This window comes from Cervus canadensis, chromosome 3 (genome assembly GCF_019320065.1).
Source record: "Cervus canadensis isolate Bull #8, Minnesota chromosome 3, ASM1932006v1, whole genome shotgun sequence".
In the NCBI taxonomy this organism is placed as follows: Eukaryota; Metazoa; Chordata; class Mammalia; order Artiodactyla; family Cervidae; genus Cervus; species Cervus canadensis.
The window spans coordinates 38,188,677-38,211,012 of NC_057388.1; positions in this window are offsets into that span (position 1 = coordinate 38,188,677).

Consider the following 22,336-nt stretch of genomic DNA (forward strand, 5'->3'; position numbering starts at 1 on the left):
ATATTGGAAACTGTCTAGGAAAGTAATTTGAGAATAACTAATAAGCCTTTCTTAATGATGAAATTGATGATAATTAGGCCACTGAGCCAACTGTCCGTTGAGATGGGTCCTAGTTACATTATGAAGAGCAAGTTTCCTATTCACAATGGCCAGGGCATAGTCATTGAGTTCTTCTAAATGTAGTGTCATGTTATTCCCATATAGGCATACCTTGGAGATATTTCAGGTTCTGTTCTAGACCACTGCAATAAAGTGAATATTGCAATAACACAAATACTGCAATAAAGTGAGTCAGATGAACATTTTGGTTTCCTAGTGCATATAAAAATTCTATTTATGCTATACTGTAGTCTATTAAATGTACAATAGCATTATGTCTTAGAAAACAACAAACATACCTTCCAATACTTCATTGCTAAACAATGCTAATTATCATCTGAGCCTTCAGTGAATTGTAGTAGTAATAAAGATCGCTGATATCACAGATCATTAACAAATATAATGAAAAATTTTGAAAGACTGTAAGAGTTACCAAACGTGACAGAGACACTAAATGAGCAATGCTGTTGGGAAGATGACATCAACAGACTTGCTCGACGTGGGTTTGCTAGAAATCTTCACTTTGTTTAAAAAACAAAACAGTATCTTCAAAGTGCAATAAAGTAAGACAATAAAATGAGGTATGCCTGTATTGTACTTTATAGGAAAGTTTCAACATAACTTGCACATTATCAAGATTATTCTGCCAGGATAGTGCCAGCCAACCCTGGTTCTTACTGGATTTTTAGCTGTGGATCACACCCCCATAATGATGGAGTCCACATTCAAGTCCGCCAGACGCTGGCATCAGCACCTGCACAGACCGAGGGCGATGGAAAGAGCAGAGCTGCATCGCTCCTGACTTGTTTATTCACAGGGCAGCAGAGCAGGGCTAATGCTTCATGAGAAGCCTACTTTTCTTTCACATAAAATGCTGGCCTAAAAGGTCCAGATTTAAAGCTTGTTTAAAAGCAAAGAAGGCAGCAAGATTTGAAATAACAAAACAGTAAATCTTTACCTTTGTTATTTTCCTTGCTGACTTTTTGTTCTCCATAAAGCTTTAATAAATATACTTGATAACATTTAGCTATAATTTTATTTAGACTCTTTGAATACTGTATAGAAGAGAATGGATCTTATCTGGGACCACGATTTAACTGAGAAGTGGTACGTCCAGGACCTAACACTTTGGTAGCAGTAGTGACTCTGAGACACCCTGCAGCAAAGGTCAAACTGCAGAAGTGTCAGACCTGGGTGCTTTTCTGGAGATCCTCGGTACCTTACAAAGACCTTGGAGATTCTGTGTGTTGCTTGAACAAGAAACATAATTACTTAAGCAATGGTTACTTTTAAGAAGTGAGAGGAACTACCAGAGAGCTTGAGCAGAAAAGTTAAAAATAAAGGAAATACAAAAGGAAACAGAATGATATAGCTGATCTGAATTTCAGAAAGATTACCCTGGAGGCAGCGCAAAGGATGAGTTGAAAACGGTGAAAATTAAAAGGTTAGAGACTGTGATAAAGTTTACTCTTTCACTAAACCAATGATGGTGGAGGTAGAAACATGGCTTGGAGGAATTCTAAGGATCTAAGAGTTATTGCTAAAACCAAACATATTTGGAGAGCTTTCTAAGCTTCTCATTTGGGGAAATGAATACACGGTGGTGCAACTGACCAGAAAAAAAATACTGAAGGAGCAGAAGGAAGGGGTTTTGGTGAGATGATCAGTTTGTATTAAAGCTAAGTTTGAGATGCCTGTAGCACATCCTGATGGAAACATTTAATAATCAATTACATATGCGGTCAGTTGTGTATGTGGTATCTATCAGAGAGACCTGGGGTGGAAACAGATTTGGGAGTGATCAGCATATGTTGTCCACTAGATTTACCTGTTTAACCAAGAAAAAGATAGACTGTGAAGAGTCTGCTAGAATTGACAATGGTAATCACTGACAATAGTAATTGGAGATCTTGGTAAAAGATATTCCCAGTTAATAGTGAGGGGAAATACTGAATTTCAGAGTTGAAGATTAAATTATAAGTGAGGAATTATAGAGAAAAAATGGAGGGAATTCTTTTAGAAAATTTGGAAAAGTGACAGAAAGATAGAATCAAACTAGAGGTTGAACTAACCCTTACATATATTAACGAAAATAATAGAGAAGGCATGTTTTAAGACTGGAAAAGAGCAAATATGAAGCAATGTCTAAGATGAGATAGGAATGAAGAACATTCAAACTCTAAAGAATGTATTACCCTTGGGTGAGAGAAGAGATCTTTTTCAGTGAAAAGATGAGAATAGAAACAGATGAAAACAAATTCATTTGAAGATGAGAGGAACAAAAGGTTTCAAATATTACAAAGATACCAAGATTCTTTTAGAATAAAAATATAATTTGGATTATTAAAGTAACATATATTCATCGTAAGATACTAGACATTTTAAAATATTAAGAGTTCTTGTACACATAAATTCACCCATTTCCCATTTCTTCTCCACCATATAGGTACATGCTGCTACATTCTATCATGCTTCATACACTAAGATCACAAATATTAATTATGCTTTATGTCTCAGCTCAATCCTTCCTTCATTTAAGTCCTGAACTGTTTAAGTTTCTAGTGTTATTCAGATTACTCATCATCTGCATTACTGATTTTTTTTCTACATTCTTCCAAACACTTCCCCAAATATCTATTTTTTCACTACACTTAAGTTACAAGAAGCAAGAGCCACATTCCACTCATCTTCAAAATTCCACAACACAAATAAAGCTTTAAACATTGTAAATCAGCACAGCCCAACAGAACATTCTGTGATGATAGAAGTATTTGTTCTCTGCCCCAATATAGTTAGCCACTTGCTACTGTGGCTATTAAGCACTTGAAATGTGAAACTAAAGAACTGAATTCTTAATTTTAAATAAAATTAAATATGGATAGTGACAACTTATTGAACAACACATTGCAGGCTATTAGTATAGTGATTAAACTATTTTAAGCTTTTTGTGTGTTTGGTTTTTAATTCTTTTTCCTTCTTAGGGTAAAAAAAAAAAAAAAAGATTCCCCAAGGCTCACAAAAGATTAAAGGGAACAAATTGGAGGAGAGATGACTAGGAATGAGAAATAATCTTAATCTCTCAACTGATGTTTGCTATAATGATCCTGAACCATCCAAGGAAGGGATGAGTGCTAGGATCCTTGTATAAGCTCAAACTTAATTTTTAGGATAATTTCAGGAGATATATAACATTACCTTTATATCTCAATTTTAAAAGTTTCCAGAATTTAAGCAACTTCCAAAAACAAAAGAAAGAAGAGATGTTAGGTGATAGAACTAAAATTCTATCCACAGTCAAGGACAAAGTCCATGAGTTTTAATATGATGCCTAATGCCCAAATTGTCTTCAGCATACTCTTTACTCTTACACACATGCACACACAAAATATTTTGGAAAAAGATTTCACTAAAGATAGTTAAAACCTGAAGCAAATAATTGTAGCACATAAAGGGATAAACATTCACCTAATTAAAAAGAGCTATTTGTTTTCCAAATGACTCATAGTCTAGTGAATCTGGATAGATGATACCATATTCATTTTAGTAAGTCGGTGCAGATGTAATAAAATATGCAAACCCTAAAAATGTTTACATGACATATTCTTTTGAATCTATCTTTTCTCAGATAAACTTGCTACATTCAAGTTGTAAGAAAAAAAGTCAATGCATTACAGAGATAAATTCTTTTCATTACTTTCAAACAATAAAGTTATGAAACTTACCCTTACCTTGTTGGCTGTAAATGTGTGGTATATTCCTACTGTCCCTCACACTTCTCCACAATTCCTTCAGTTGTTTAAGTCCCAAATGATACTATACATATTTTATAAGTATATTTTCAAAGCATTCTTTAGTCTTTAAAGAAATATATTGAAACTATCTTCAATGTCTCTTAAAACTCAAACATGACTTTTAAAGACGTGGTGCCTATGGTCAAAATGATACACTTACTGCCTCTCATTGTCTATAAATAAGCTATGGTTTCTTAAAAAGGCCCATAAAATAAAAGTCTGTTTGTTATTAGTTATCTTATTTCCTAATTAAAGATTATGCTTGTTAGGAATGGAACCTAACTATTTACTGATTTAAGTAATTTTCAAATAGTATCTTATGATAACATATTTTTATACTAGAATTTTTAGTTGCCTTACTTATTCTTTTTAGTTTTATTCCATATTTCCCTGCTGAATTATAATCATGTGTTCTATTCTGGATGAAATACTCTCATTTTCCTCTAAAATTCAGCTGGTAAACAAAAGCATGTAAGACTATACATAAGAGGGAAGCATCATCTCTTTCATCTGTGACTTTTCTTTTAAAGTTATCCTTGGCTTTAGTAAACTGTGGGTTGTTGTGGCTGTTATTGTCTCGCTAAACATAGACCCTAATTTAGATAATCATAGGATAAAACAAACCCAAACTGACGTACGGTTTCAAATAAAATACTGATACCCCTTCATATAGACTAGGATGGCAGAGACACACTGCATTTAACATTCAACCAGGCATCTCAGCGCTGGACTCTGTTATTTCAGATGTCAGTGTAAACATAGCCAGAGAGAAGCAAATCAGGAGGAGAAAAACAAAAACTTCTGCTTTTCTATTCCCTTTAACGAAAATGCCTTGGCAGGTGGTGTGTGTGTGGGGAGCGGGGGTGGTGGTGAGGGGGTGGATCCTTTATTAAATGCATCAATGTAATCAAGAATGTGTGACATGTATTTCATCTAAGAGAATCAGGCTGTAAAATTTAGCATTCTTTATTCCAACCCATCAGGTTTAATTCAATTCACAGTTATTGAATGTTTTCTTCAGATAAAAGGTTTGTGTAAATGATTATAATAAAGTGTGCTGTATACGAGGCCTCATTTTTGCTTCAGTGACAGAGAACAAAAGAAAATGGCAAAAGAATCTAACATACCATGAGCTCGAAGCAACGCTTTTCAGATGGAAAAATACCTAGATGATTGCCCACATTTCCTGATAATGCCATGATGCCAAACCACATAATAATTAGGGGTAAACAGTCATAAAAAATAGTTTATATAGGCTTCATTGTTGCTATTATATAAGCAGCATTTTCATAGTAAGTTTACACTGAAGGACTGAACATGACGGTACTGGCTGTAATTCCAAACAAGCCACTGACCAATCAGTCAAAAACGAACATTTATCTTTCTACAAAATAGGCTTTTCTGGCTCACTAGTTATTGAGCCTCTAGGTAATTTGATATTGAGTCATTAGCAATCACTACATGCTCACAATGGCCTTGGGAGATACACGAATGTGAATTCAAAGAAATTCAGCACAGCATTATGAACTGTAGGTGCTCTAAAATACAAATGCACAGTGGATGGTGGAGAGGCCCCATACAGAACCTGTTTGCCTGCTGGAGCACCATCTCAGCTGCTCTGAGAACTGGCTGCTAGTGCCTCACAGCTGCCACTTCCTTGGAAAACTGCCCTTCACCAAAGATGGACTGGAATGGGGGACAAAAACCTGCCCCCTGGCTTCAAGGATGGACTAACTATGCTGCCATTTCTACTCCTGAGAGTCTCCCTGCAATCACAGTGCAGTAAGACTCCAGAAGAGATGCCATCCTTGCTCAGCCTTTTTCTTTAGCTCTTTCTTGCTTTTCTCACTCCTGTGAACCTGAGATTACTTTCCAAATGAATCACATTCACTAGTTCATGTCCTGCTTTCAAGAAATACTCACTTAGGATATACAGGTATCATTAAAACTATAGCCCTGTTTAAAGAAGAAAAAAAGGCAAATTGAAGAGATGGTATAAAGGAAGAATGGAATGAGATTTCTATTATCAAGATTTTATTGGATGAAATGGTTACATTGAGCATAATCCGCAATTTCGACTAACTACTTATTTTCTATGGGTTTGAGAATCCATTTCTTTATCTTTAAAATGGATATTATCTCTCACAATCCAGTTTATAGCTGCAGTGTTGTATTTACAAGTGGAAGAGTTGGAAAAAAGTGTTATTTTCCCTGTCCTCTATAAGTTAACTTTCTAACAGAAAAAAAAGCATAAAAACAAAAATAACTTTATGATAAGCAGATCTGCCAGTTTGAGATTCTTTTGCTTTTCTTTTTCCTTCTTCCCAGCATAGAAATACAGAAAAAAAATCATTTTTGAAAATATAAATGAATCTCAAAAATATAGTAGCTAGTGTTTTAAACCAATATCTTACTCAAAACATTTTCATTGGGCATTCCATGATTGTTCAAATCAAACATTTCAAAGTCCAGTACCTTTGTTTCCTACTGTACTTCTCAAAGACTGGCACATAATTTAGTGCAAATAATTCAGTTCAGTCGGTGAGTCATGTCCAAGTCAGTCCATGTGACCCCATGGACTACAGCATGCCAGGCTTCCCTGTCCATCACCAACTCCCAGAGCCTACTCAAACTGATGTACATTGCATCGGTGATGCCATCCAAAGATCTCATCCTCTGTTGTCCCCTTCTCCTCCCACCTTCAATCTTTCCCAGCATCAGAGTCTCTTCCAATGAGTCTGTTCTTCACATCAGCTGCCAAAGGACTGTAGTTTCAGCTTCAAAATCAGTCCTTCCAATTAATACTCAGGACTGATTTCCTTTAGGATTGACTGGCTGAAACTTCTTGCAGTCCAAGGGACTCTCAAGAGTCTTCTCCAACACCACAGTTCAAAAGCATCAATTCTTCAGTGCTCAGCTTTCTTTATAGTCCAACTCTCACATCCATACATGACTACTGGAAAAACCATACCTCTGACCAGACAGAACTTTGTCAGCAAAGTAATGTCTTTGTTTTTTAATATGCTGCCTAGGTTGGTCACAACTTTTCTTCTAAGGAGTAAGTGTCTTTTAATTTCATGGCTTCAGTTACCATCTGCAGTGATTTTGGAGCCCCCAAAAATAGTCTCTCACTGTTTCCTTGTTTCCCCATCTATTTGCATGAAATGATGGGACTGGATGCCATGATCTTAGTTTTCTGAATGTTGAGCTTTAAGCCAACTTTTTTACTCTCCTCTTTCACTTTCATCAAGAGGCTCTTTAGTTCTATTTCACTTTCTGCCATAAGGGTGGTATCATCTACATATCTGAGGTTGTTGATATTTCTCCCAGAAATCTTGATTCCAGATTGTGCTTCATCCAGCCTGGCATTTCCCATGATGTACTCTTCATATAAGTTAAATAATCAGGGTGACAATATACGGCCTTGATGTACTCCTTTCCTGATTTGGAACCAGTCTATTGTTCCATGTCCAATTCTAACTGTTGCTTCTTGACCTGCATACAGATTTCTCAGGAGGCAGGTAAGGTGGTCCTGTACTTCCATCTCTAAGAATTTTCCACATTTTGTTGTGATCCACACAGTCAAAGGCTTGGCATAGTCAATTGGGCAAAAGTAGATGTTTTTTCTGGAACTCTGGCTTTTTTGATGATCCAGAGGATATTGGCAATTGGATCTCTGGGTCCTCTGCCTTTTCTAAATCCAGCTTGAAATCTGGAAGTTCATGGTTCACGTATTGTTGAAGCCTGGCTTGGAGAATTCTGAGCATTACTTTGCTAGCATGTGAGATGAGTGCAATCGTGGGGTAGTTTGGATATTCTTTGGCATTGCCTTTCTTTGGGATTGGAATGAAAACTGACCTTTTCAAGTCCTGTGGCCACTGCTGAGTTTTCCAGATTTGCTGGCATATTGAGTGCAGCACTTTCACAGCATCATCTCTTAGGATTTGAAATAGGTCAACTGGAATTCCATCTCCTCCACTAGCTTTGCTCTCACTGATGCTTCCTAAGGCCCACGTGACTTCACATTCCAGGATGTCTGTCTCTAGTGTGTGATCACACCATAGTGGTTATCTGGGTCATGAAGATCTATTTTGTATAGTTCTTCTGTGTATTCTTGCCACCTCTTCTTAATATCTCTCCTTCTGTTAGATCCATACCATTTCTGTCCTTTACTGAGCCCATCTTTGCATGAAATGTTCCCTTGGTATCTCTAATTTTCTTGAAGAGATCTCTAGTCTTTCCCATTCTATTGTTTTCCTCTATTTCTTTGCATTGATCATTGAGAAAGGCTTTCTTATCTCTCCTTGCTATTCTTTGGAACTCTGCATTCAAATGTGTCTATCTTTTCTTTTCTCCTTTAGCTTCTCTTCTTTTCTCAGCTATTTATAAGGCCTCCCCAGACAACCATTTTGCCTTTTTGCATTTCTCGTTCTTGGGGATGGTCTTGATCACTGCCTCCTATACAATGTCATAAATCTCTCCATAGTTCTTCAGGTACTCTGTCTATCAGATCTAATCCCTTGAATCTATTTGTCATGTCCACTGTATAATGGTAAGGGATTTGATTTAGGTCATACCTGAATGGTCTAGTGGTTTTCCCCACTTTCTTCAATTTAAGTCTGAATTTGGCAATAAGGTGTTCATGATCTGAGTCACAATTAGCTCCCGGTCTTATTTTTGCTAACTATATAGAGTTTCTCCATCTTTGGCTGCAAATAATATAATCAATCTGATTTCAGTATTGACCATCTGGTGATGTCCATATGTAGAGTCCAGCAGAGCTTATGAGATGAATAATATTACATTGCGTTTTAAAGATTCGGAAAATGAGATTTCAAAAAATTAGGCAACATAATTACATCTCTACTAAGAGATGGACAAACAGACTCTCTGTTGACCCAACAGATATTTATTTATTTTTTTTTAGGCACAGAATTAGCATAAAATAAATACCTGTTATTTCAACGGAGAGTCTATTCCCCCATCTCTTAGTAGAGATTAAATTTGTTACCCAATTATTTGAAACCTCATTTTCCTAATCTTTAAAAATCAACGTAATATTATTCATCTCATAAGCTCGACAATAATCTAACAGCTAGTTACTTGAAATAGTGGCATTATGTACAATTTAGATTCCATATATAAACCTATGGACAAGTTGTTGCTAATAATGAAATCATGGTCAGTTAAAAGCACATTTTAAATAGCATATGTATTACTGCTATTGTTGCTATTATAATAATCATGAGCTGATCATCAGTAGACAGTTTTTAGCATCATAAAGACAAAAAAATTTCTCTAAGAATTCCTGAAGAACATCTATGGTAAATTGATGGCTATAAAAGGACAGTCAAGAGCCAGCATTAATGCCATCTCATCTGACTATCTAAGAAACTGAAGGTTCAACAATAATAACTGGTTCCCAAGTAGAGAATTTAATCAAGGAGAGATCATAAATTTGACCAATATAGAAATAAATATCTGCCATTTTAGACATTGTTCTATGTACAGCTATTTAACCATACTAACATCATGTTCTTTTCAATGGAAATTTTACGTCATGTCTTTCATTCAAATAAAAAATTGTAATTATTACAAAGCAATCTTTGTAAAAATGACAACATCTTAAATATCTCTAAAGAGAACTGACATGAGAGAGACAAGTTTAACACTTGAATATAAAAAACTGATCATTCATTTTTAAAGTATAAGGTGAATGTGTCATATATTCAGTTGTATCTGACTGTTTGCAACCCCATGAATTATAGCCTACTAGACTCCTCTGTCCATGGCATTTTCCAGGCAAGAATACTGGAGTGGGTTGCCATTTTTCCATCCAGGATAAGGTGTAAGTTGAAGTTAAAATATAGCACTGGCAAATAATAATAAAAACTGTAGTAAATGAATGAAATAAAGCAAGAAAAAATTTTTAAAGCCCTCAAACTACCGCCCCACCTCAATACAAACACAAAACATCAGTACCTGAAGAGCTACACCAGACCACTGAAAATAGAAGCTGTTATTACTGTTTCCATTGCAAGATAATCAGGTTTAATTTTAGATATCCTTCATAAAGTTTCTTGGTCATTTTAAATTGGACATTACACATCTACCGCTTTAGATTTCATATTTCTATCTTGTACTGACTTATCTTCTCTTGTGTTGTTGGAAGAGGGTGTTTGCTATGATCAGTGCCTTCTCTTGGCAAAACTATGAGCCTTTGCCCTGCTTCATTCTATATTCCAAGGCCAAATTTGCCTGTTACTCCAGTTATCTCTTGACTTCCTACTTTTGCATTCCAATCCCCTATAATGAAAAGGCATCTTTTTGGGGTGTTAGTTCTAGAAGATTTTGTATGTCTTCACAGAACCGCGCAACTTCAGTTTCTTCAGCATTACTGGTCAGGGCACAGACTTGGATTATGATATTGAATGGTTTACCTTGGAAACGAACAGAGATCATTCTCTCGTTTTTGAAATTGCATGCAAGTACTGCATTTTGGAATCTTTTGTTGACTATGACTGTTACTCCATTTCTTCTAAGGGATTCTTGCCCATAGTAGTGATATAATGGTCATCTGAGGTAAGTTCACCCATTCTAGTCCATTTTAGTTCGCTGATTCCTAAAATGTCAATGTTCACTCTTGCCATCTCCTGTTTGGCCTCTTCCAATTTGCCTTCATTCACGGACCTAACATTCCAGGTTCCTATGCAATATTGCTCTTTACAGCATCGAAATTTTCATCTATCACCAGTCACATCCACAACAGGCTGGTGTTTTTGCTTTGGCTCCGTCACTTCATTCTTTCTGGAGTTGTTTCTTTACTGATCTCCAGTAGGATATTGGGCACCTACCGACCTGGGGAGTTCATCTTTCAGTGTCCTATGTTTTTGCCTTTTCATACTGTTCATGGGGTTCTCAAGGCAAGACACTTAAGTGGCTTGCCATCCCCTGCTCCAGTGGACCACATTCTGTCAGAACTCTCCACTATGACCCGTCTGTCTTGGGTGACCCTACACAGCATGGCTCATACACATGGACATCACCAGATGGTCAACACCGAAATCAGACTGATTATATTTTTGCAGCCAAAGATGAAGAAGCTGTATAAAGTCAACAAAAACAAGACCAGGAGCTGACTGTGGCTCAGATCATGAACTCCTTATTGCCAAATTCAGACATAAATTGAAGAAAGGAGGGAAAACCACTAGAACTTTTAGGTATGATCTAAATCAAATCCTTTATGATTATGCAATGGAAGTGGGAAATAGATTTAAGGGACTAGATCTGATAGAGTGCCTGGACGGAGGTTCATGACATTGTACAGGAGACACGGGGCAAGACCATCCCCACGAAAAAGAAGTGCAAAAAAACAAAATGGCTGCTTGAGGAGGCTTTATGAATAGCTGTGAAAAGAAAAGAAGCCAAAAGCAAGGAGAAAAGGAAAGATATACCTATTTGAATGCAGAGTTCCAAAGAATAGCAAGGAGAGATAAGAAAGCCTTCCTTAATGATCAGTGCAAAGAAATAGAGGAAAACAATAGAATGGGAAAGACCAGAGATCTCTTCAAAAAATTTAGAGATACCAAGGGAACATTTCATCCAAAGATGGGTACAATAAATGGCAGAAATTGTATGGACCTAATAGAAGCAGAAGATATTAAGAAGAGGTAGCAAGGATACACAGAACTATACAAAAAAGATCTTCATGACCCAGATGATCACGATGGTGTCATCACTCACCTAGAGCCAGACATCCTGGAATGTGAAGTCACGTGAGCCTTAGGACGCATCAGTAAGAACAATGCCAGTGGAGGTGATGGAATTCCAGTTGAGCTATTTCAAATCCTAAGAGATGATGCTGTGAAAGTGCTGCACTCAATATGCCAGCAAATCTGGAAAACTCAGCAGTGGCCACAGGACTTGAAAAGGTCAGTTTTCATTCCAATCCCAAGGAAAGGCATTGCCAGAGAATGTTCAAGCTACCGCACAATCACACTCATCTTACATGCTAGTAAAGTAATGCTCAAAATTCTCCAAGACACGCTTCAACAATATGGGAATCATGAACTTCCAGATTTCAAGCAGGATTTAAAAAAGTCAGAGGAACCAGAGCTCCAATTGCCAACATCCTCTGAATCATTGAAAAAGCAAGAGAGTTCCAGAAAAACATCTATTTCTGGTTTATTGACTATGCCAAAGCCTTTGACTGTGTGGATCACAATAAACTGTGGAAAATTCTGAAAGAGATGGGAATACTAGACTACCTGACCTGCCTCTTGAGAAATCTGTCTGCAGGTCAGAAAGCAACAGTTAGAACTGGACATAGAACAACATACTGGTTCCAAATAGGAAAAGGAGTATGTCAAGGCTGTATATTGCCACCCTGCTTATTTAACTTATAATGCAGAGCACATAATGAGAAATGCTGGGCTGGATGAAGCACAAGCTGGCATCAAGATTTCTGGGAGAAATATCAATAACATCAGATATACAGATGACAGCATCCTTATGGCAGAAAGTGAAGAAGAACTAAATTGCCTCTTAATGAAAGAGAAAGAGGAGAGTGCAAAAGTTGGCTTAAAGCTCAACATTCAGAAAACTAAGATCATGGCATCCAGTCCCATCATTTCATGCAAATAGATGGGGAAACAGTGGAAACAGTGGCAGACTTTATTTTTTTGGGCTCCCAAATCACTGCAGATTGTGATTGCAGCCATGAAAATAAAAGACACTTACTCCTTGGAAGGAAAGTTATGACCAACCTAGACAGAAAGCAGAGATATTACTTTGCCAACAAAGGTCTGTCCATTGAAGGCTTTGGTTTATCTAGTAGTCATGTATGGATGCAAGAGTTGGACTATAAAGAAAGGTGAGTGCCAAAGAATTGATGCTTTTGAACTGTGGTGTTGGAGAAGACTCTTGAGAGTCCCTTGGACAGCAAGGAGATCCAACCAGTCCATCCTAAAGCAGGTCAGTCCTGAGTGTTCATTGGAAAGGACTGATATTGAAGCAGAAACTGTAACACTTTGGCTACCTGATGCGAAGAGCTGACTCATTTGAAAAGACCCTGTTGCTGGGAAAGATTGAGGGTGGGAGGAGAAGGGGACGACAGAGGATGAGATGGTCGGATGGCATCACCGACTCAACGGACATGAGTCTGACGAAATTCCAGGAGTTGGTGATGGACAGGGAGGCCTAGCGTGCTGCAGCACACGGGGTCGCAAATAGTTGGACATGACTGAGCTACTGAACTGAACTGAATCAACTTATCTAACCCCAAAGCGAGAATCATACTCACCTTCTTAACTACCTAAAGATTTTCAGTTAGACACATTTTAACGTCATAATTATATTGGAGTGTAATTTTTTTTTTTTTGGAGTGTAATTTTTTAAATGAACAAATATTCTGCATCTTATGTGAAAAAATCATTGTTAGATTTCTTAATGAAAGTCAATATTCTTCATAAAATAACTTCCTTTTAGATACTATTATCCACAAACCATCTTATTCTCCTGATGAATTAATGTTCCCTTTCATCAAAGAACACACTATGCATTCCATCACATCAAAAAAATTTCTATAATGAAAGGGAATAGATGTTTTGGCTTTATAATGAGATAGATTCATATTCCTAAACATATAGCAATGTGATCTCTCTGAATCTCAGTTTCCTCAAAGTTCAAGTGTGGGAACTCTACTAGGTTTCATGGTCTGTGAATAATCCATTATGGCTTGTGGACCCTCTGAGTCTGAGGTTCTGAAAATAATGTAAAGATGAATACAATATCAGTGTAGGCCATTGGACTTCCAAGATTCTACTGTCTGGAAACAAACTGATACAATCAGCAGCTAACACATGTTTTAAAGAATAAGTTAAACATTTGAGGATGAAAACACAACAATTACAAAAATAGATACTACAGTGGACAATTACTCAGCTAAATGAAAGAATGAAATATCAGTACACACAACATCAGTGAATCTCAAATGCACTATGTCAAATGAAAGGAGCCACCCATATGGAAATATATGTGTTACGAGAAATATATGTCTAATCAAAAAATGGATTTTTTTATGATTAGACAATGCAAATATATTATGAGCAACAGAAAAAAAATCGATATTTGCCAGGGATCAGGGGTTGGAGTAAAGAGATTGAAGGCAAAAGAAATCAAGAGGACATTTTGGAGTGACAGAAATGTTTTATATCCTGATTGTGATAGTGGTTAAATGCCTATATATCTTTGTCATAACTCATGGAGTTTTAATCACTAAAATTGCTGAGTTTAATCACACTTCAATAATTAAAAAATTCAAATTAACACCAAAAAATTTATTGTAGTTTTCTGGGTAATAACATGGTCACTAACTTGAACGCAGATTTTCTCCTTTAGAGGGAGTGAAAGAAATGTTATAGCTCGAATGTCCATAATTACCCCTCAAAATCTGGTAGGCCCGTTTTAGTATTTTCCTCACCTGAGTACTGTATCTATTTCCATGATAGAAGGAGGGAGACTAGTCAGAGTTATTGTAATAGGCAAATGAGAGATTATGAGGGTCTTATATAGGGCAGGGTTGATATGGAAAGAAATGCTTTCATTCAAAAAATATATACTGAAGTAAAATTGACAGAAATTTTCTGTATTCTTGGGTGGAAGTGTGGTACAGTAAGAAGTGTGAGATAAATTGCTCATTTCTGCCTTCATCTACTTTGTAGGAAGTGATAATGTCTATCAAGTTGGAGGAGGGGAAAAAGAGAATTTGAAGAGTAAGACTGTTCTATTTTAGCTTTACTATCTTTGAGGATTAAGGGGTTATGTAGAACTTTCCAGTAACAACTTCCATGTATCAGTCTGAATGTCACAGTAAAGGTCAAAGATAAGAACAGAAATTTCTGATTATATGAGTAAGGTTTAATCTTCAGAGTGATGTAGAGAACATGTAGAGAGAAAAGATGACAAAGATGGGTCTCTGGGTAAAACCAATATAAACCTGGCAGAAAGAGAACGTGGGCTCCATAAAGACAAAGAAGAAATTGTTGATGAGGTAAGAATGCATCAGGAGAAGTTGATGTCCAGGGGATAGAGATTTTGACCATATTAGGTGAAATTGGGCAAGATGGCAGAGTAGAAACATCCTGAGTTTATCTTCTCTCATGGACACGCCAAAATTACAACTATTTCTAGAACACCTTTAGATGAAAAAAGACCAGAACCTACCGGAAAAAAATCTTCTACAACAAAAGATATAAAGAAGGAACCACAATGAGATGAGTAGGAGGGGCAGAATGGCAGTATAATCAAGACCTATGCCCATGGGTAATGTGTGCGCTTTGGCGCTCAGTTGTGTCTGACTCTGTGGCCCCATAGAGCATCTTCCATGGGTAACCAACCCACAGACAGGTGAATAACGGAAATTTCAGAGGTTCTCCTCAACCAGCAGGGGCCTAAGGCCAACATGAGGTGTCCCAGACCAGGGGTCCTGCCAGGAAAGACCAGTTCCTAGAATATTTGGCTTTGAAAGCCAGAAGGGCTTTCATGGGAAATAGACTCTGCTCTTAAGGGCACACACAAATCTCACATGCAACAGGACCCAGGGTAGGGGCAGTAATTTGAAAGGAGCCTGGGTCAGACCTAACTGTTAATCATGGAGAGTCTACTATAGAGGCAAGTGACAATTGGAGCTCACCACTGAGGACAAAGACACTGACAGCAGCCATTTAAGGAGCTTATTCTACCACATGGACACTAGAGCTGGCAATCAACATTTTGGAATCCTCCCTCTAGCTTGTTAATTAGTCTCAAGACCCAGCCCCACCCATGCCACTAGCCTGTGGGCACCAGTACGAGGATGCTTCAGGCCAAGCAAATAATGGGATGGAGACATATCTCCACCCATTAGTAGACAAGCTGCCCTAAAATCCCCAAACTCACAGCTTACCCTGGAGATAGCCCCACCCACTGAAGCACCAGGATCAGGTATCACATGCCAGTGTACAGGCACTAGATCTGGGACCCCCAGGGCCCTGCAGCCAGAGACTAGAGAAACAGTTCCATCCATCAATGGGCAGAGATCAGTACCAGAATCTCTGACCCAACTCACAGGTGACCTGCTCTAGCTTCGGGACCAGCCTCACCCACAAGCAAGCAGATACTAGTCCCAGAAAAGACTCTTAGTTTATAAACTTTTATCCAGACTCATTAAAAAAAAGGGTGGGACCCAATCAATAAAATCAAAAGTGAAAAAGTAAGTTACAACTGAACACAGAAATACTGAGGATCATAAGACATTATTACAAATAACTGTACATCAATATGGAGAAGGCAATGGCAACCCACTCCAGTACTCTGGCCTGGAAAATCCCACAGACGGAGGAACCTGGTAGGCTGTAGTCCATGGGGTCTGGAAGAGTCAGACACGACTCAGCAACTTCACTTTCACTTTTCACTTTCATGCATTGGAGAAGGAAATGGCAACCCACTCCGGTGTTCTTGCCTGGAGAATCCCAGGGACGGGGGAGCCTGGTGGGCTGCCGTCTATGGGGTCACACAGAGTCAGACATGACTGAAGCGACTTAGCAGTACATCAATATAATTGACAACCTAGAAGAAATGGACAATTTCCAAACAATATAGTCTCCCAAGACTGAACCAGGAAGGAATAAAAACATGAACATATCAATTGCCAATAATGAAACTGAATAATTAAGAAAAAAACAACTCTCAACAAATAAAAGTCCAGGACCAGCTGGCCTCACAGGTGAATCCTATCAAACATTTAGAGAAGAGTCAACACCTATCTTCTCAAACTATTCCAAAAAATTTCAGAGGAAGCAATGCTTTCAAACTCATTCTATGATGCCAGCATCACCCTGATACAAAATCAGACAAATATATTATAAGAAAAGAATATTATATGCCAATATCACTGATAAACACACTTGCAAAAATCCTCAACAAAATATTATTAACCCAAACTGAGCAACACTTTAAAAAATAAATCATACACCATGATCAAGTAGAAATTATCCCAGGAATGCAAGTATGGCTTGACATACACACACACACACACACACACACACATACACACACACACTCAATGGATGTTATACACCTCATTAACAATTTGAAGAATAAAAGCCATATGATCACCTCAATAGACACAGAAAAAACTTCTGACAAAATTCAAGATCCATTTATGATAAAATCTCTCCATAAAACGGGTATAGAGTGCACGTACTCCAACATAATAAAGACCATATATGATAACCCAACAGCTAATATCATACTCAACAGTGAAAAGCTGAAAGCATTTTCTCCAAGATCAGAAATAAGACAAGGAGGACCACTCTTGCCATTTTTATTCAACATAGTATTCGAAGTGCTAGCCACAACATTCAGACAAGAAAAAAGGAATCCAAGTTGCCAAGGAAGAAATAAAACTGTTACTGTTACAGATGAAATATATTATACAGATGAAATCCTGAACATGCCACCAGAAAACTACTAGGTTTCATTAATGAATTCAGTAAATTTGCAAGATACAAAATTTATATAGAGTAATATGTTGCATTTCTATACACCAATAAACTACTACAAAGAGAAATTAAGGGGAAAACTCCATTTATAACTGCATAAAAAAATACTTAGTTATAAACTTTGCTTAAGTGGTAAAAAATCTATACGCTGAAAAGTAGAAGACACTGGTGAAAGAAATTGAATACAACACAATTAGATGGAAATACATTGTATTCATGAATTGGAAGAGTTAATATTGTGACAGTGACCATACTATCCAACACAATCTATATATTCAATACAATCCTTAATCAAAATACCAACGGCACTTTTCACAGAACTGGAACAAAAACAAATAATTTTAAAACTTTTATGAAAATACAGAAGACTCCAAATACTCAAAATAATCTTGAAAGCTGGAGGTACCACACTCCCTGACTTCAGTCTATGTGACAAATCTACAGGAATCAAAACAGTATTGTACTGGCACAAATACAGAGACACATAGATCACAGGAACAGAAAAGAGAGCTCAGATATAAACCCATGTACTTAAGGTCAGTTAGTCTACAACAAAGAAGGCAAGAATAGACAGTGGACTAAAGACAGTCTCTTCATAAGTGGTGCTGGGAAAACAGGACAGCTACATGTAAAAAAAGTATGTTTCTTCCCCCCTCACTCCATGTACAAAAATAGACTCAAAATGGATTAAAGACCTAAATGTAAGATCAGAAACCATAAAACTCCTAGAAGACAACATATGCATAGCAGTCTGACATAAATCATAGCAACATTTTTTCACTGTTTCCTAAGGCAAATGGGGGGAAAAAAATAAACAAATTAAACAGATATAATTAAACTGAAAAGTTTTGGCACAGTAAAGGAAACCACTGACAAAATGACAAGATAATCTATTGAATAGGAAAAAACGTTTGCAAATCATATGACCAATAAGGGGCTAATATCCAAAATATAGAGAGCTCATACAATGTTTCATACATGAACCGTATGAAAAGGCAAAACAAAGGATATTGTAAGATGAGCTCCCCAGGTCGGTAGGTGCCCAATATGCTACTGGAGATCACTGCAGAAGTAACTCCAAAAAGAATAAAGAGATGGAGCCAATGCAAAAATAATACCTAGTTGTGGATGTGACTGGTGATAGGAGTAAAGTCTGATGCTGTAAAGAGCAGTGCTGCAGAGGAACATGCAATGTTAGGTCCATGAATCAAGGCAAATTGAAAATGGTCAAACAGGAGATGGCAAGAGTGACCATTGACATTTTAGGAATCAGCAAACTAAAATAGGCTGGAATGGGTGAATTTAACTCAGATGACCATTATATCTACTACTGTGGGCAAGAATCCCTTAGAAATGGAGTAGCCATTGTCAACAAGAAAGTATGAAATGGAGTAGTTTTATGTAATTTCATAAATGACAGAATGGTCGCTGTTCATTTTCAAGGCAAACCATTCAATATCACAGTAATCCAAGTCTATGCCCCAACCAGTAATGCTGAAGAAGCTGAAGTTGAACGGTTCTGTGAAGACCTACAAGACCTTTTAGAACTAACACCCCAAAAAGATGTTCTTTTCATTATAGGGGACTGGAATGCAAAAGTGGGATATCAAGAAACACCTGGAGTAACAGGCAAATTTGGCCTTGGAATACAGAATGAAGCAGAGCAAAGGCTCATAGAGTTTTGCCAAGAGAACACACTGGTCATAGCAAACACCCTCTTGCAACAACACAAGAGAAGACTCTACACATGGACATCACCAGATGGTCAACACTGAAATCAGGTTGATTATATTCTTTGCAGCCAAAGATGGAGAAGCTCTATACAGTCAGCAAAAACAAGACCAGGAGCTGACTGTGGCTCAGATCATGAACTCCTTATTGCCAAACTCAGACTTAAATTGAAGATGTAGGGAAAACCACTGGACCATTTGGGTATGACCTAAATCAAATCCCTTAGAATTATACAGTGGAAGTGAGAAATAGTTTCAAGGAATTAGACCTGATAGACAGAGTGCCTAAAGAACTATGGACAGAGGTTCATGACATTGTACTGAAGGCAGTGATTAAGACAATCCCCAAGAAAAAGAAATGCAAAAAGGCAAAATGGTTGTCTGAGGAGGACTTACAAATAGCTGAGAAGAGAAGAGAAGCTCAAGGAGTAAAGGAAAGATATACCCATTTGAATGCAGAGTTCCAAAGAATAGCAAGGAGAGATAAGAAAGCCTTCCTCAATGATTAGTGCAAAGAAATAGAGGAAAACAATAGAATGGGAAAGACTAGAGATCCCTTCAAGAAAATAAGAGACACTAAGGGACCATTTCATGCAAAGATGGGAACAACAAAGGACAGAGAAATGGCATGGACCTAACAGAAGCAGAAGATATTAAGAAGAGGTGGCAAGAATACACAGAAGAAGTATACAAAAAAGATCTTCACGACCCAGATGATCACGATGTTGTGATCACTCACCTAGAGCCAGACATCCTGGAATGTAAAGTCAAGTGTGCCTTAGGAAGCGTCACTATGAACAAAGCTAGTGGAAGTGTTGGAATTCCAGCTGAACTATTTCAAATCCTAAATGATGACGCTGTTACAGTGCTGCACTCAGTATGCCAGCAAACTTGGAAAACTTAGCAGTGGCCACAGGACTGGAAAATGTAAGTTTTCATTCCAATCCCAAAGAAAGGCAATGCCAAAGAATGCTCAAACTATTGCACAATTTCACTCATCTCACATGCAGAGGAACCAGAGATCAAATTGCAACATCTGTTGGATCATCGAAAAAGCAAGAGTTCCAGAAAAACATCTATTTCTGCTTTATTGACTTCCAAAGCCTTTGACTGTGTGAATCACAATAAACTGTGGAAAATTCTTAAAGAGAGGTGAACACCAGACCACCTTACCTGCCTCCTGAGAAATCTGTATGCAGGTCAAGAAGCAACAGTTAGAACTGGACATGGAACAGCAGACTGGTTTCAAATTGGTAAAGGAGTACGTTAAGGCTGTATATTGTCACCCTACTTATTTAACTTATATGCAGAGTACATCATGGGAAATGCCAGGCTGGATGAAGCACAAGCTGGAATCAAGATTGCTGGGAGAAATATCAATAACCTCAGATGACACCACACTTATGGCAGAAAGTGAAGAAGAACTAAAGAGACTGTTGATAAAAGTTAAAACTCAACATTCAGAAAACTAACATCATGGCATCTGGTCCCATCACTTCATGGCAAATAGATAGGAAAACAATGGAAACAGTGACAGACTTTTTTTTTTTTTTTTTTGGCTTCCAAAATCACTGCATATGGTGATTGCAGCCATGAAATTAAAGGACACTTGCTCCTTGAAAGAAAAGTTATAATCAACCCAGACAGCATATTAAAAGCAGAGACCTTACTTTGGTGACAAAAGTCCATCTAGTCAAAGCTATAGTTTTTCTAGTAGTCATGTATGGATGTGAGAGTTGGACTATAAAGAAAGCTGAGCACAAAAGAATTGATGATTTTGAATTGCAGTGTTGGAGAAGACTCTTGAGAGTTCCTTGGACAGCAAGGAGATACAACTGGTCCATCCTAAAGGAAATCAGTCCTGAGTGTTCATTGGAAGGACTGATGCTGAAGCTGAAACTCCAATACTTTGGCCACATGATGCAAAGAACTGACTCATTTGAAAAGACCCTGGTGCTGGGAAAGATTGAAGGCAGGAGAAGTGGATGACAGGATCAGATGGTTGGATGGCATCACTGGTTCAAAGGACATGTGTTTGAGTAGACTCTGGGAGTTGGTGATGGAGAGGGAGGCCTGGTGTGCTGTAGTCCATAGGGTTGCACAGAGTTGGACACAACTGAGTGACTGAACTACTACTACATACAACTCAGTATTAAAAAAAAAAAAAACAGATTAAGAAGTGGGCAGATGACCTGAATAGTTATTTTTCCAAAGAAATATATACAGGTACCCAATATGCATATCAAAAGATGCTCAACATCACTAGTCAGAAAAATGCAAATCAAAACTACAATGAGATACCACTTCACACCTGTCAGAATGTCTATCATCAAAAAGAACACAAATAACAAATATTGGTGAGGACGTGAAGAAAATCCTTGTACACTGCTGGTGGGAATATTCATCAGTGTAGCATCTGTGGTAAATAGTATGACTTTTCCTCAAAAACCTAAAAATAGAACTACCATATTACCCAGAAATTCTAATCCTGGATATCTATCTGAATTAAATGAAGTCACTAATTTGAAAAAATACATACACCCCAGGGTTCACAGCAGCATTATTTAAAATTGCCAAGCTAAGGAAGCACACTAAGTGTGCATCAACAGATGAATGGGACTTCCCTGGTTGGCATAATGAATGGAAATCCACCTTCCAATGCAGGAGACATGATCCCTAGTCCAGGAAGATTCCACGTGTTGTGGAGCAACTAAGCTCGTGTACCACAACTATTGAGCCTGCACTCTAGGGCCTGAAAGCTGCAACCACTGAGCCTGTGTGCCACAACTACTGAAGCCTGCATGCCTAGGGATTGCACTCCACAATAAGAGAAGCTACCACAATGAGAAACCCATGCAATGCAATGAAGAGTAGCCCTTGTCCATTGCAACTAGAGAAAGCCCATGCAAAGCAACAAAGATCGAGTGCAGCCAAAAATAAATAATAAAATTTAAATAATTATAAAAGAAATTTAAAAATAATAAATGGATAAACAAGTTGTGGTATATACATGGAATATTATTCAGCCATAAAAAGAATGTAACTTTGCCATCTGCAACAAAATGGATGGAACTGGAGAGGGGTTATACTTAGTAAATCAGAGAAAGACAAATACTCTGTTTTAGAACTTAAATGTGAAATCTAAAAAACAAAACAAACTGATGATTATACCAAA